Source organism: Ictalurus furcatus, chromosome 25, assembly GCF_023375685.1.
Source record: "Ictalurus furcatus strain D&B chromosome 25, Billie_1.0, whole genome shotgun sequence".
In the NCBI taxonomy this organism is placed as follows: Eukaryota; Metazoa; Chordata; class Actinopteri; order Siluriformes; family Ictaluridae; genus Ictalurus; species Ictalurus furcatus.
Window position 1 is genome coordinate 11,453,392 of NC_071279.1, and position 16,109 is coordinate 11,469,500.

The window sequence follows — 16,109 nt, forward strand, 5'->3', positions numbered from 1 at the left end:
AATGCATAAATACTATTACATAATATAAACCTATATATTTATTTTATATAATAAGTATTTATGCATTATTTTTATGGATGCACAAAAAGCACTGAATTAAACTACAGTCCTAAATGAATAATATATATTCTGGTGTGTGTGTATTGGGTTATTTTCAGTCTTATATAATTGGACAAACATCTGTGTAAAGTTTTAGTCTGAATTTTATATTTGTAACACTCAGTTTGTAGATTTTATTTTGAATAAACGAAAAAGTGGTACTTAAAGTTTGCCCCCCCATCCAATTAATCGAAAAAAAATAATCGGCCAACTAATCGATTATGAAAATAATCGTTAGCCGCATGTAACCTAGTATGATGTCTCAATACATAAGTTCCACTTCTGAAACGTCATTTTTTGAAACTGAATCATGCGGACTGTCCACCCGTGGAAACGTGTGAATGAACCTAGAACAGGACTGCACGTCTCAAACGTGGTGAGGCTGACGTCTCCTTGGACGCGCAGTGTTGGGTCAGTGAAAATTTAATACATTTATTTTACTGAAATAGTTTAATCAGTTGGAGCTGCTTTTCTCTGTTAACTCAGCACAATGGAGGTATTTATACAGAATCAGTGTTTAGGGACTTGGATGAACTTGTAGTTTAAAGTCCTCTGACTGTCCTGAAAGACTAAAGCTTGGGACTTTCTGAAGTTTGCTTCTCAGAAGCAAAGGCCTTTAATTTGTTGCCTCTATGGCTTTAAGTAGAGTACTGACAGATGCCTCATAAAACACAATGAGACAACACAGCTCAACTACAACACACACACGGGGGGGGGGGGGAGAGATGGGGAAAAAGATGTCAGATACATTTTGTTTCCGTATGTATAGCATCAGGGTGTTGAAAAGCTAGAATGGAAAGGGAGCAAGCAGAAGTGGACAAGTAATACATTCATTAGTTAGTCCAGCAAGTATACGCCAGTGTTCTGCCCAGTCCCGTGTTTTGGTTGCCCAGAAACCTAGGCTACAATAATTAGGCTTAATATCGTTGGGCATTGACACAGACTAACGGAAACGAAGCACATTAAAACCGAATCCATAATAAATAAATAAATAAATAAATAAATAAATAATGTAGTCAGTAAGTCACTGACCAGGCTTCCTCACATTACAAATATTCAAGTATGGATAGTCTCATTAAAGTGCACCTATTATGGTTTTGAAACATGCCTAATTTTGTTTTAAAGGTCTCATACAATAGATTTACATGCATAAAGGTCAAAAACACTTTAATGTGCTCATAATTTAAACTGCAGTGTAACCTCCCCCCGTGTCACAAACGACTCGTTCAATGATCCGTTCTAAAGGATCCATTCTAAACTCCTCCTTTCAGGGAGCATACTCTGCTCTGATTGGTCCCAGTCTGTTCTGATTGGTCTACCGCTGTCAGCAAGCAGCCGATGAAGACCAGAGGCGGGGCTTTTTGTTACAAACCTATGTAAGTTAGTACAGGAAGTAAGTCTGGAATCACTAAAAGACTTGTTTCAGCTGTTCAGAATCGATTCCTTATTTTGGGAGTCAATAACTCCGTTTGTCCTGTGTTTTGATTTTTGAAACTTTGCAGACTTTTTACATTCACAAACAGCTCTAACACACTACATGAAAGGTAATATCTGAAAAACCATAATAGGTGCACTTTAATTTCTCTCTTCATGTTTAACTGTGAGGTGAATTCATGTTTTGCTAGCAGGAAATTATATGAGCACAGTTATTTTGCTTGGTTTCAACAAAATAAAAGTCACTCATACAAGCTAATTATTTATTTTTTTCCCACCAACAGACAGATCATGCCTCAGCAGTGGGATCTGGAACAAGCAAGACCTACAGTTTCAGCCTCAACATGACACACATTGTGTTTAAATATAGCTACGTAACAAAAGATTTTTTTTTCAGTTGTTGGATGGGAAAAGGAAAACTTCTGGTGAGTGCTGTATCGGTAGCCTTTGGAGCCTACTTGCCTGCCAGGAAACTATGGATAAAAAAAACTAGTCTGGACAGATGATCCAATTGACCCAGACAGGACAGGTTAGGAATAAAGCTGCATTCAACTCAAGTTTGTAACAAGGGCTTCCCAAAGTCTGACCAATTCCTACTCAGGAATTCAGGAAGGTCTTCGTCTTCAGACTACCTACTTACAAGGTAAGTCAAAGGCAGCATCCATCCATTTTCCATACCACTTATCCTACACAGGGTCGTGGGGGAGTCTGGAGCCTATCCCAGGGAACTCATGGCACAAGGCGGGGGGAAAACCGTGGACATGGTGCCAACCCTTCGCAGGGCACAATCACACTCACTCTTTCACACACTACAGACAACCTGGAAATGCCAAATCAGCCTACAAACCGGAGTACCCGGAGGAAACCCCCCAAAGCACGGGGAGAAGATGCAAACTACATGCACACAGGGTGGAGCAGCATTAGAACCCCCAGCCCCTGCGAGGCAAACATGCTGAAAAACTGAATGTGCAGCATTACAATCTGAAATTAGTCGGAAGATAAAAACAGCACAAGGACAATCCACGTTTACAGTCTCCAAATGCCCAAATGCAGTAGGTAGGAGCGATACTCGAAGAAAAACTGTGTAACTTACTGATTAACGGGACCACAAAAGTAGACCTGTCGTCAAAAACCTCCAGGAAGCATATAGGTAGCCAAACCTGCGAGTTTCCCAAGCCAAGGGTATTCAACCGGCATCACGGTGCAAAATGTCCATTTGCAAATACTGTCCATACACCATCTTTCACCATGACGACGTCAGAAGCTCTCTATAAACCTTTGGCTATATATTTCAGCCAATTTGCAAGCTACTCCGACGAGGTTGTCCACTCATCGGGTAAACAAGGAAAAGTACAGTTCTGTACCTTTATTTCTGAGAATGAGGTCATGTCATTTTATTTCAATCACGTTAGTAGTGGAGTTGAGGTACGAATTGCTCAACAAAAAAAAAAATACATTGCAGCATGTGATATTCAAAACGCTACGGTGTGAGCTGTTCCTATTTAGAGTATCTGCTGTGCATCAAAGTCAACTATTCTTAGTTCCAACAGCTTCTCCTGAGCTAATGAGCACTAACAAATCACAGCAGGGGAACTGGGGGAAAAGAAAAAACCACGACAGAGTGCAAGCTGCACTGTTTAAGCAAGTCTTCAGATGTACATGCCAAAAACACACCCACCTACAAGCAGCTGCAAAGTGTGAGCACATGCTGAGAAAGAATATGGACGTTCTCAAATTCTCAGAGGTCTCCTGGGCTGCGCTGCACAAGTCACGCAAACTTGCTAAATAAAAGGGAATGAATCTTTTCGCATGCAACCTTCCTGGTGTAGGAGGTTTGTTCTGTCACTAGCCGTCTCTCGTAGATCAGCTGCTGGACGCCGTGGCAACCACTCCATGACTGACAGCACATGGCTGTTTATCTTCTCGCTTTCTTTCCTTCGTTCTTTTTTTTTTTTTTTTTTATTTCTGCACCACGGTCCTATTTAAAACTAACCTGGCATTGCCAAATCTAGGCGTGGGTGCTTTCTCTGAAGAGGTTCGTCAGATTACCCAGAAACTACAAGAGCTACTCACACACCAGCACACACGCTCTTCATTCAAACACCTTCATCAGCTGATGGGCTCTTCACAGGGTTCACACACACACAGCGAGAGAAAGCAAGAGAGACAGACAGACACAGAGAGAGTGAGACACACAGAGAGAGAGCGCGAAAGAGAGACAGACAGACACACACATGCAGAGAGAGAGAGCAAGACACACACACACGCAGAGAGAGAGAGAGAGAGAGACAGACACAAAGAGAAAGTGAGAGAGAGAGACAGACAGACAGAGAGACAGACAGAGAGAGAGAGAGAGAGAGAGAGAGAGAGAGAGAGAGAGAGAGAGAGAGAGAGAGACACACAGACATACACACACACAGACAGACAGAGAGACACTATTAACTAGTGATGCACCGAAAGGAAAATCCAGGAAAATTCAGCCAAAAATGAATTTAAAAAAATAAATAAAAATAAACATTTAAAAATTGTTTTTGTATAACTATGTTGATGTTAGACTTAATATATTTCATGAATCTGAATTGAAAAACTACAAACCAAAAAAATGATCCCATTTTTATTAAAATGAACACCAAAACAAAAACAAGATTAAATATTATTCTCCATTCAGTTCTGTAACAATCAGATTTAACAGATTTTTTTAATCAGATTATGCAAATAATGTAACGTTGACTATTATCTGCAAAACAGCAGTCAGGTAATGAGTCTTGCTAATACAAAAAGTTTAAATAAATATGCTACACAAACATTTGAATGTAAACAGGCAGAACACAGAAAGGCAGAGGACCTCTATTCTGTTGTTGTTTTACTCTGTATATTGAACGGGACGTCGTGTTTTCAGATGGTGTATCAAACCTGTCGTGGAGAAGTGCTTCAGCACCGAGATCACAGTTCTTGGATGGAATTCCCGATGTAAAATCACGATGAGCTCTTAACATTCCCCTAACAGTCCCATGGTTGCTCTCAGCACGACCGCCCGGAGCTCACGACTAGCGCCAGTTGCCTACGCCACATTTCATTACTGGAACTGAAGTATGTGGTTTTAAACGCACAGTGACTGGGGCTCATGTCCAAATCGGGCCATTAAGAAGGGCACCACTACATTACTAGTGAACATGTAGTCGCTTAAACGCAAAATGTGTGCGCGCTGTTCTTGGCTGGTATTGTCCCACTCATCACCTTTCACTTCCCATCTGACGAAGAAAAACGCCAGCAACGCAGTACAGACCGCCAGAGTGTCTGCATGCCAAACGTATCAGCTGCAGCAGGAAATATACACATCAGGACATGGTAACGTAACGCAACTGGGAATGACGTCATTTTCCGAGTGAGGAAAAAAAAAAAACACTGACACCTCCATGTTCATCTTTTGATGATTGATGGATATTAACCACAAAACTGTGATTAGTCTGTGTTACAAATTTAACATGCGAACGCGTCTGTGGCGCTAAAGCAAATACTTGTACATACAGTTTAACTCGTTAAAAGGTAAGAAGCACTACTTTGTTTACTGTTCATATTGTGAGCGGCCATGTTGATTTGATGTCACTTGCTGAACTCGGGGTTGAGCAGAGTGTCCAGAGGAACTCAGTCGAGGTGGCGTGGTCTTTGCCCCCCCCCCGCCCCCCGTTAGAGGATGGGAATAACAATTTACAACCTCTCATCGAAACCGGATATTCGAAACATTATTAGCAGTATTAGTAGAATAATTGAGCACTGTATACGACATCATGATGCATGAGGTTAGCATAAGGTTATTGTTGCTTTTGCAACATTATGAGATAAACTGAGCAGCCCATTATTTTAATAATTCATTGGTTCTTATATCTAGCTAGTTAACCAGGCAAGGAGGGGAAACTAGCGAACAGCATTTTCCTGCGTTGGCCGTGTCATTTAGAGCGATTAAAGGTTCCTGCTTAGAACGGTGAGCACTTGGTTAACACACCTGACCCATTACAGGCACCAAGGCAGTCCCTCCAGAAATTAACTGCAGAAATGAACGCAACAATCAAGCAAACTCTGCAGAATTTGGAGGAGCTTGCGATTGTTCTAAATTACCGCAGATTTTCCACAGACTTTGGTGAAGACAAGTCATGTGACGTCATCACAACATGCATTCAGAAATGCCCTCAAACCACTCTTTGATTCACCTGCGTCGAACATGAGTACATCAAAAGTTTTCATTTACCAACAAACATCGCTGCGAAAGACCACGCAAGACAAGTTCGTGCAATTGTAACAATCGCCAGTTCAAGGAGTTTACCGGCAAAAAAAATACAAATATATACATTTTTTAAAAATCGCAACACAAATTCTGAAAAAAGCCGCAGAGAAATCAAGCATTTTTGGCCATGACAATCACAAAAAAACCTGCGAAAATCCTGTACAGAATGCCATGATAAGCATGTGTGTGATTTCAAATGAATCTAGAGACAGACAAATTCACTTTAAGAAACACACAAACATACACATACACCTTTATATGTACTGTAGGTATACAGTAGAAAACAGGTAAAAGCAGAATTCCTCTCATGGTCACCTTCATTGAAAAATAAATGAAGGGTCTATTCATTCTGGTCTATCTGGCACTCTGAAGACTGAAGTTCCATTCTAGTTGAGAGTTAAACAAAGCCAGTAAATACTATGGGTGTTTTATAGAAAGACTCAAACCCTGTAATGCGTCCCAGAATGTCCAAGAGCAACCTCCTAGTTTTAAATACATAGCAGGAGGAGTCTACACATAAGCATGAGTGTTTTAACTGCAAGTCAGAATTTGTTTTCCGATATCTGCTTTTGGGTGTCAATCAAAAAAAAGTGTTCATAAGCACATTCATTTTTACTGCATCTTAGCAAATCGAAGGAGACTGTAGTAGTAGACTGTTGTAGTTACAGGGAACTAGGAGGAATAACTCACCCAAGGAGCTCTGTCTTTGCAGCACCAATTTCATCTCAGCTAAGAAGCCAATTAGCGAAGGTGGCTTACTAACTAAGAATTTAACCGGCTTAACTTGCTAGTTAGATAACCTACCTAATTTATACTGCTTTAACAAACGTATGTAGCTCGCCTAACTTCTACAGTTAGAGACTAGACAGATACCGTCCTGATAGATATCTACATCATGTTCTTACTGAGTAGTTGCCTATAATGGACATGTTTAACTAAATAAAACTTTCAAATGTGTGGCATCTGTTTGAACAGAACCTCCGCTTTCAGCATCATGACGTCCTTGATGTTGTAATCATAAAATATCACGTCTTGAGCGTGCCCATAAACAACACCAAGAGACTTGTACATCTTCGATTTCTCTCTAGTATAAGCGAAATATGTATACATGTCCGGTTATTGTTAATGAACAAATGAATCGTTTTCTATTTGCAAATGCAAACGATTCTCTGTTTTATTTCATGATACTGTTCATCCCACACATGTTTTCCAGTATTAAGATTACGTAGCTGACTAGCGGTTTTATGGAATAATTAATCCAACATGACCCAAAATATTACCACTCGGATGCTTTCCGAAGGATTTGAAGATTTTTTTTGTTTTTTTTAGGTTTAGTCCCAAGTTCTAGTTTTCCCCCCAAATAGAGGCTCGGACAATTTGAAACCTAGCAGGGTGCAGCATAGCAGAGGTTTGAAGAAAAAGCTTTAACTGAGCTGCATGTGCATGTGATAAGCTTGTGTATGAGAAAATACGCTGTGAGCTGAGCAGAGACACAAACCAAAGCAAGTTGAATGAACCTGAAACACAGTTGGTTCGAGTCAGTTTGAGTGTGGAGTGTGGGGGGGAGGAGCTATGAGGGTTTCAGACCCTTCACCCAATACAAATTGCACGCGCACACACACACACATTCACTCTCACTCTCTCTCTTGCATGTTGGTTGCTAAAACCATACAAGTGCAAAGCTGCAAAATTACAGGCTGCCTAATATTGGCTCCTCGCTTCCACTCGACATGTGCTGGACTAGCTGAGCACACACAGCCAGAACTCTTTAACCAACCATGTGTGCCATGTTCAGCAAAAAAAAAAAAGAGGTTATAAAGACCTGGAACAGGTAAAACACGAGAATATGACTTGTAGAAATATCCAGTACAGTAACAATATTTTTATCACTATTATGATAAAGACCACATAACCGATTATAAAACACAGAAAGGGCGGAACAGGAACAGCAGAAAATCAGTCAGCGTTCTCACACACTGAACATCCTGTGATTCATTAGAGAACTTGTTTGATGAGAAGGGATGGTCATTACTGGGAATGTGAATGATTGCTTGCTGTGCAGCCACACCATCACACAGACTGCGGTACAGTACCCTGAGACTATAACACAACCATAAAACATTTTCAGAGACCTATAAACTACTCAAATGGTCTAGAGAACTTCTACATATACACAATATCTCCAAAAGTTTGTGGACACCTGACCAGTCATATGCAGTTCTTTCTTCCCCAAACTGTTGCCACAAAGTTGGAAGCACACAATTGTCTAGAATGTCTCTGGATGCTGTAGTATTACAATTTCCCTTCATCGTCATGCTCCAGCATGACAATGCCCAGGTGCACAAAGTGAGATCCGTGAAGACATGGTGTGCTGATGTAGAAGAACTCGAGTGTCCTGCATAGAGCCCTGACCTCAATCCCATTGAACATCTTTGGGATGTAGACTTCACCCCAGACCTCCTCACACAACATCAGTGCCTGAGCTCACTAATGCTCTTGTAGTTGAATGATCACAAATCCCCACACAAAATCTAGAGGAAAGCCTTCTCAGAAGAGTGGAGCTTATTATAACAGCAAAGGGGGAATAACCTGGAATGTGATGTACAGCAAACACATATCAGTGTGATGATCAGGTGTCCACATACTTTTGGCCATATAGTTCAAGTTCAGGTTAACTTGATTGTCATTCATCCACATACAAGTATACAGCTGAGCGAAATATTGTTTCTCTTGAACAAAGGTGCTAAAAAAACAAAGAAAGAAACAGTGCATTGTAACAAGACAACATATATAAGAGACATAAGGCACAATAGTACTCCGAGGCATTCGAAAGAACTATTTCAGTTGCTTTGGTTTGATTTGTTCATTGCAAACCGCTGAAAGGCTGTAAATTTTGACAATAAACCTGATTTGCAATGGGGGTTGAATAATTTTGATTGCAACTATGTGGTGGATGGCAACAGGGTGTTTAGGAGTCTGACAGCTTGGGGGTAAAAAGCTGTTCCAGAACCTTGTAGTTTTGATGCTGTGAAGTTCTGAGTAGTTTTGAGGAAGCGAAGACATTGTTGTGCCTTCTTGACTGTAGAGTGGGTGTTGGGGGACCAGGTGAGATCTTCAGAGAGGTGCACACTGAGAAACTTGGCACTCCTAACCCTCTCCACCATGGAGCCATTCATAAGCAGTGGGGAGCGGTCAATCGGCATCCCCCTAAAATCTATAATCATCTCTCTTGTTTTTACTACATTAAGAGGCAGGTTGTTTTCACTGCACTGTGTCACCAGTTGCTTCACTTCCTCTCTGTATGATGTTTGATCATTTTCGCTGATAAGGCCCACCACGGTCATGTCATCTGAGAACTTGATATGATTGGATTCAGGCTTGGCAGAAGAGTCATGGGTGAGCAGCGTGAACAGCAGTGGGCTGAATACGCAGCCCTGGAGAGCGCCCGTGCTGAGCATGTTGGTGCCTGATGATCTGATGCCAGTGCGTACTGTCGATGGTCTCTCGGTCAGAAAGTCGAGAATCCAATTACAAAGGGAGGAGTCGAGGCCCAGGAGGCGGAGTTTCTTAACCAGCTGCTGGGGGATGATTGTAATGAATGCTGAACCGAAGTCAATGAACAGCATTCTAACATATAAACATAGTGCATTTGTGGAAGCCTGGGAAACCCGTCCACACTGTGAAATTTACATTTTCCAACTGTATGATGTTCCAAAAATTACAGGCTTTCCCGGAACTGAATTTGGTCTCTCACTGGGACACATCCCAACCCCAAGTGAAGTTATAACATAAACATAGAAAAGCCACTGCTTCTTATTGATTTAAGTAAGGAATATCACACAACAGTCCGTGCAGTTATATAGAAATAATCCACACCGGGGGTGGTGTGATACAGCATGACACGAAGCAAAGTGGATTAACATCATATGCCAGTTATTATTTTCGTATAACGGCTACAAACACGCTCCGGATGCAGCACTGATCTCTGCTACATCCTTCCAAGATTTATTCTGCTTCATAATGTCTCTTGTCACATTTAATGAGAGGTTGTATACGACAGGACAAGATGAAACCACAGCTCTATGTTTTTCTTCCATTCCTTTTCCATCCTGTATTTATGTTAAATACTTTTATATTTACTGTACAGAAAAAAAATCCATTCATCTACATATTGCATGCAAGTCCATGATTGCATGCAAGGAGATGACTTGCATTGCAAGTCCATAAGGCAATGCATCCTAACAAAGTTCTCAGGGCCTCTGAAGGAAAAACAGCTCATCATCAAACAAAAGATCTTTCATCAAACTTAACAGTGAGGATAAGGTTCTTTTCTGTTGAAGAAAAGGCTTTCTTCTGGCATGCCAAATAGTTTGTTGGTTTGGAGATTTAGAGTCCCCAAAATGTTGCCGCCATCTGCAAATCTCCAACTGTCTACTGTGGGAAATTTCTGCCTCTCGAACCATCCTCCATGGGAGTAAAATACAGTCGCGTCCTCTTCCAGGAAGCGTTATCACAGCTCCGGCTGTTTTGATCGTCTTAAATATTCTCCCGACAGAGGATATGGGAAATTTCAGACATGCAGCTATTTTTGTCACCATTTCCTCGATTTAGGAAGGTCAACACACTTGTGTCTGATTTCATTTGTGTGTTCTCTAATCTTGAGACTGGTGGAGGACTGGTGTCTATGGACAGGTCTGGGATGAGAGACATCGCTTGCAACTTACAGCGTAGTGATTAGTAAGCTATTTTATAAAACATGAGATTTAAGAAGAAGAAGAGCGGTTTGTTGAATTGTAACAGCAGAGAGAATGTCTCCTCAATATCAAATAGGACAAAAATGGGCGCAGCATGGAAAGAAATATATGATGAATTAAGTACGTAGCTAGCTAATTTGCACACAAGCTTTCTGTTCATCAAGCTTATTAAAGTGCACCTATTATGGTTTTTCAGATATTCCCTTTCATGTAGTGTGTTATAGAGCTGTTTGTGAATGTAAAACGTCTGCAAAGTTTCAAAAATCAAAGCGCAGGACAAACGGAGTTATTGACTCCCAAAAGAAGGAAGCGTTTCTGAACAGCTGAAACGAGTCGTTAGTGATTCCAGACTTACTTCCTGTACTAACCTACGTAGGTTTGTAACTAAAAGCCCCGCCTCTGGTCTTCATCGGTTGCTCGCTGACAGGCGGAGCTGAAAGTGGTTATGGTAGTGGGCGTTTCCTTTTTGAAACACGCTGACAGTGGTAGACCAATCACAACAGACGTCTGACCAATCAGAGCCAGGTATGCTCTCTGAAAGGTGGAGTTTAGAGCGAATCATTTAGAACGGATCATTGAACGACTCGTTTGTGACACTGGGGGGAAGGTAACGCTGCAGTTTAAATTATGAGCACATTAAAGCGTTTTTGGCCTCAGATGCATGCAAATATATTGTATGAGCCCTTTAAAACAAAATTAGGCACGTTTCAAAGCCATAATAGGTGCACTTTAACTATTATGGCAACTACTTCGTGATTTCCAGTCAAAGAGTTACAAACCTGTGCTGCAAACACCAAACCGCTGCACGCCCACTAGGGCAGAACGTAGTAATTTTCTTTCATTTTAGGCCTAGGATCTTCATCATATAATCTGACATGAAGAACACGTGTTATTGCACAGTCTGGTATAGCATGCTACAGATTTCTTTCAGACCATCTCATACAAGGTGACGAGTAACAACGTAAAAGACTGCCTTGAACCAGCTTGACGTTCGCAAACCTTACATTTCTGTAGCACCGAAAAGAAATAATACTGGGTACGCAGTGCACAGGATCTACAATAATCTGACTTTACTTTTCCAACAGAAAATTAAACACTACAGAAAAACATGTGTGTGTGAGTAAGGAAACCAGCATGTTACATAACAGACCACCTTCAGAATAAAAAAAATAATAATAAAAGATCATGAAGGCTGCTGGGTTTTGAAAGTGCAACATGTCCAAAAATCGCGTACTGTTACAGTACCTACTGCATTCGATTCAGTATCTACTGCCGTTGATACAGTAGATACTGATCAGTGTACGTGTGTAGTATGAATACAATCCGGACGTACTACATCCGCCATGTTGGCATTGTCATGTGACTAATGACGTCATAATAACTGCAAAAACTTCACTGTTTTTTCTTGTTTAGACCTTCAACAAGTTAACAGTTTACTCAGGTGTTGTTAAACAAGTACGGTTTAACCACAAGGAACAACGTTTAATACCTATAGCACTTATGCTTAAAAAGAGCCGACTTGCCGCCTTCCGCCATTTTTGATTCTGACAGCTCTACCGCGCCAGTCCCGTTGCATTATGGGATAGTGCAGTATCCGTTGGCTCTATACTGCAGAATCTCGGCGGAAGCAGCCAAGTATTTCTCGCCTACTGTTTTATGAATACTGACAATTCGGACATACTGCTTTAGCATACTGATTTACTACTACTGTATATTAGGGTAGTGGGGATATTCGGACGCAGCTAGGAGTCTCCAGAAGACACGCAGTTAAACTTACCAGCTAATTTATTTATAAAACGTCTCAGAGCGTGCCCAAGACTAATGATGCATTTTTTTTAAAAAAGGTTTCATATACACACACTGTCAGTTTAATCACTGTTCTAAATTAATATGCTGCCTTTAAACAACTGTAACCATAGTAACAAAGTTACATATGTATACAGTTAAACTCACAGCTTTGTTATTAGTAGAGATGCGGCACAGACACAGGTAATTTCACACACAATCCCCTTCTCACGCTTTAAATTTATTAGTTATTTTAACTACTTATTAGAATTCATTCAAATATATGCAATCTCCTTGCACTGCTTTATCTTTGTGTATGATTCCGTACAGGTGAAGTTTTAGATCTAACGACCAGTACATGAAATCACTTCATTGTCAGTATTGTTAATTTATTTGCATCTTTTCGGTCACATTTTGTGCTGAAAACATCAGTGAGAGCTTTGACTTGTCAACAATGTCAAGTGACCTGGTATAAGAGGGATAATCCATGGTTAGGTGTGTTACACCATTGTAACGCAGTGTGCTTCTCTGCCTCCACGCTGTGCATTAAAACCGTATAATGCACACCTAAATGTGGATTATCCCTCAAGTGTGTGTGTATGTAGGTGATATATATCACACACACACACATATACATAGAAGGTGTCTTTGCTATACATCATTTCTCTGCATGTTCCCTGACTTGCACAGTCCTGTATTCCTTGGGTCCATGGGAATGGCCAATTAGATTTTGATTTTTGTCCCCTCCCTTTAGTTATTTATTTAAAGCAACCCATTGTATTTTCCTCAGGCCGGACAACATCTCAAAAGCATACAAATGAACAGACGACAATGTGAAGATGCATTTTCATAATCGGAGTTGAACCAGGCAGCAGCATGCCATGAAGTGTTTAGTAATTCCAGCTTGACAGCTCCTACAAGGAGTTCCAGGAAAGCCAAGACAAGAAGTGTGCCTCTAATGAAACGGATTCCTGTGGTGCCTCTCTGCTGCATGATCAATACACTCTGAGCAAGGGGGGGATACAGCACGTGCAACAACCAGCTGAGAGAAGGACCAGCAAGATGGGTTTAAACACACACACAAAGCTCAGAGAGGCAAGTGCCAACTCCACTCATCATGCCATGATGAACCAGTTATGAGTGAAGCACTGGGTCTGTGTGTCTGTGCACGGCATCTCTCACAGAGGAGGGCGTGATGTGGGCCTTCATGGTGGACGATTAGCGCCCTCGTTAATGTCTTTCTCAAGCTAGTCGAGGAAAAGCACTCATGCAAGCGAGTTATTTGAAAGTTAAATTTAGGGAGTGGAGGTTTTACACGACACAAGGGCGTTATTTAAAGTTGGCTGTATGCGTATTAACTCTCTTTCTCTCTCTCACTCTGTATTGTTGTTGTGAGGGACCACACGAACACACACACCCTAAAATCTGAGGAGGGACATTTCCGCACCACTAAACATCAACTAAAAGCATGCACAGTTTAGATTGAAAGATATTTTCTGCAAGAACTGTGTTTGTTGTTATTGTTGTATTGGCCACGCGCGCGCCAAGACTAATCCTGCAAAACGTGACTGAGGATTTAAAAAAAAAGCTGTAAACAAAGCGCGTGCTCGAACCAACAGCAAACTACAAGCATCGGTGTAATCATATTAGGTTTTTAGGACTGTGCAGCAGTAAACCTTCAAGCCTGGTTCAGCTGGATTTAAGTGGTTTGCTAGCTCAGCTAGCTGCTATACGAGCTAGCACTGGATATAACCTCACCCTCATCACAGCTCTCAAAAGGCAAAGAAAAACGTGCCAACTTTACCTCCTGCTCCAGTCGTAACGCTCGCGCTCCTGTCGTGGACTTGGACACAAACAAAATCCTATTACAGCCGGGGAGAAGACAAGTGCTGTTTGAACTGCAGGGGAACGGAGATGGGCGGAGCTTCAGGCGGCTGCCTTACGGTCCACGCGCTTCCTGCAAAGCTTCAAAAAAAATCGCAATAGAAGGTGTCGGTGAAGCCGCCCGTGTGTGCGGCGGCGCGCAGCCGGTGTGCACACGAGCGCAGCTCGATTACAGGCCCAGTCGATAGCGCGAGCGGAATTACAAATTCTGAACCAGCTCGTCTTAAAGCTACCTCGCAAACTAAACTAAAGAACATACGTAGCATTTACTGAGCACTTGTATATAAGCCGTGTTTATATTACTGTATTGTCCTAAATTTGTTTGATCGTCGCTCCCCCTGCTGGTTCCTGTGCCGCACTGCAGATATATCAGCTAGCTGTAGCACATGTTCCCAACCCTCCCTTCTGAAAATAGAACAATCACCGTCACAGAAATTCTAATTGTTTCCACTACAAATACCATTACAAACCATCAGCTAACCTTCAAAAGCATTACTACCGATAGAAGGAAACAAATTACCAGTAGATACCCACAGGGATCATTACAGTTTCCATTAAAACCAATACAATTCCCATTATAACCATTACAATTTATATAAAGGTTGGTATTGTTTTTGTTTCTGTTGTTGTTGTTATTGTTGTTTTTCAGCAGGGCTGTTATTAGGACTAAATCAGGGCTACAGTAGCTGAGTAGTTCATTCAGATGTCATGGGAGCAGGGTAAACACTAAAATGTCTCCAGGAGATTCTGCAGGACCAGGGTTGGCAACATGTAGGCTAGAACAGTGGTTCTCAAAGTGGTGTCCAGGGACCTCTATGGATCCATGAGGCATAGCCAAGGGGTCTGTGAATTTTTTTATTTATTTAATTTTGCTACAATGGTGGAAGCCCACATTATCAAGGCTATTATATTTAGGGGTCCAAGCACTCCATATAGGATCTCATAGAGTTTTTTTGTGATTGTTGCCGCCAAAAATGCTCGATTTTCAGTGCAACCTCAGGAGTTGTTTTGTTTTGGGGTTTTTTTTTTGCAGAAAGCTACTTTGAATTGGTGAAATCGCAATGCACAAAATTGTTTTGCACAGTTTTTTCACAGTGATGTTTGTTGGTAATGAAACCTTTTAGCTGTACTCATGTTTGACGCACGCGAATCAAAGAGGGCTTTGGCTGAATGAGCGCTGTGATGACGTCACATGACGCATCTTCTGCAAATAATCTGCAAATCTCCAAATCTGCAAAGAATCTGTGATAGTTTAGAAAAATTGCAAGCACCTCCAAATATTGCAGCACATGCTTGATTTTGCGTTCATTGCACTGTTGGATTTCAGTGGATTTCACTGTTCTTAACTGCTGACTTGGAATTCATTTCTGGACTATTTGGGACTTGTTGCAACAAGTGGATAGTCCTGGATAGTCTCTCAGTTCCAGGGTTCGAGCCTAAGATTGGGTTACCATCTGTGTGGAGTTTCACATGTTCTCCCTGTACTCACATGAGTTTCCTCTGGGTTCTCCGGTTTCTTCCTGCTGTCCAAAAACATGCAGCTAGGTGGACTGGCTACACTAAATTGCCCCCAGGTTGAAGAAGAATATGAATGTGTGTGTGTGTGTGTGTGTATCATGTCTTGTGATGGACTGGTGTTCCATTTGGGGAGAACTCTCCCATCCTATGCTCAGTGTTCCTGGGAAAGGCTAGAGATCCACTACAATTCTGACTAAGTTAGAGCAACTAATGAAGACAAATAATAAATATATTTTGCACAAAAAAAAGAATTTTGTAAAACAGAGAAACCAAAAAAGATGAACACTTTTTTTTTTAACTTTGTTGTTTTGATATATACCTGTAGGAAATGCTGTGAAGAATTTAACCATGAT

At 41.3% G+C, this 16,109-nt stretch overlaps 1 protein-coding gene across 4 annotated transcripts in view; it reads right to left on the reverse strand.

Annotated features, from left to right (window-relative positions):
- ralgps2 (Ral GEF with PH domain and SH3 binding motif 2) overlaps nucleotides 1-14,634 on the reverse strand; it is a 119,642-nt gene extending 105,008 nt beyond the window's left edge. For all 4 annotated transcript variants that reach the window (XM_053614609.1, XM_053614608.1, XM_053614606.1 and 1 more), the window contains exon 1: nucleotides 14,159-14,634. The gene's annotated coding sequence lies outside the window, so the exon portion shown is untranslated. The remainder of the gene's footprint in view (nucleotides 1-14,158) is intronic.
- Between the last annotated feature and the right edge of the window lie 1,475 nt (nucleotides 14,635-16,109).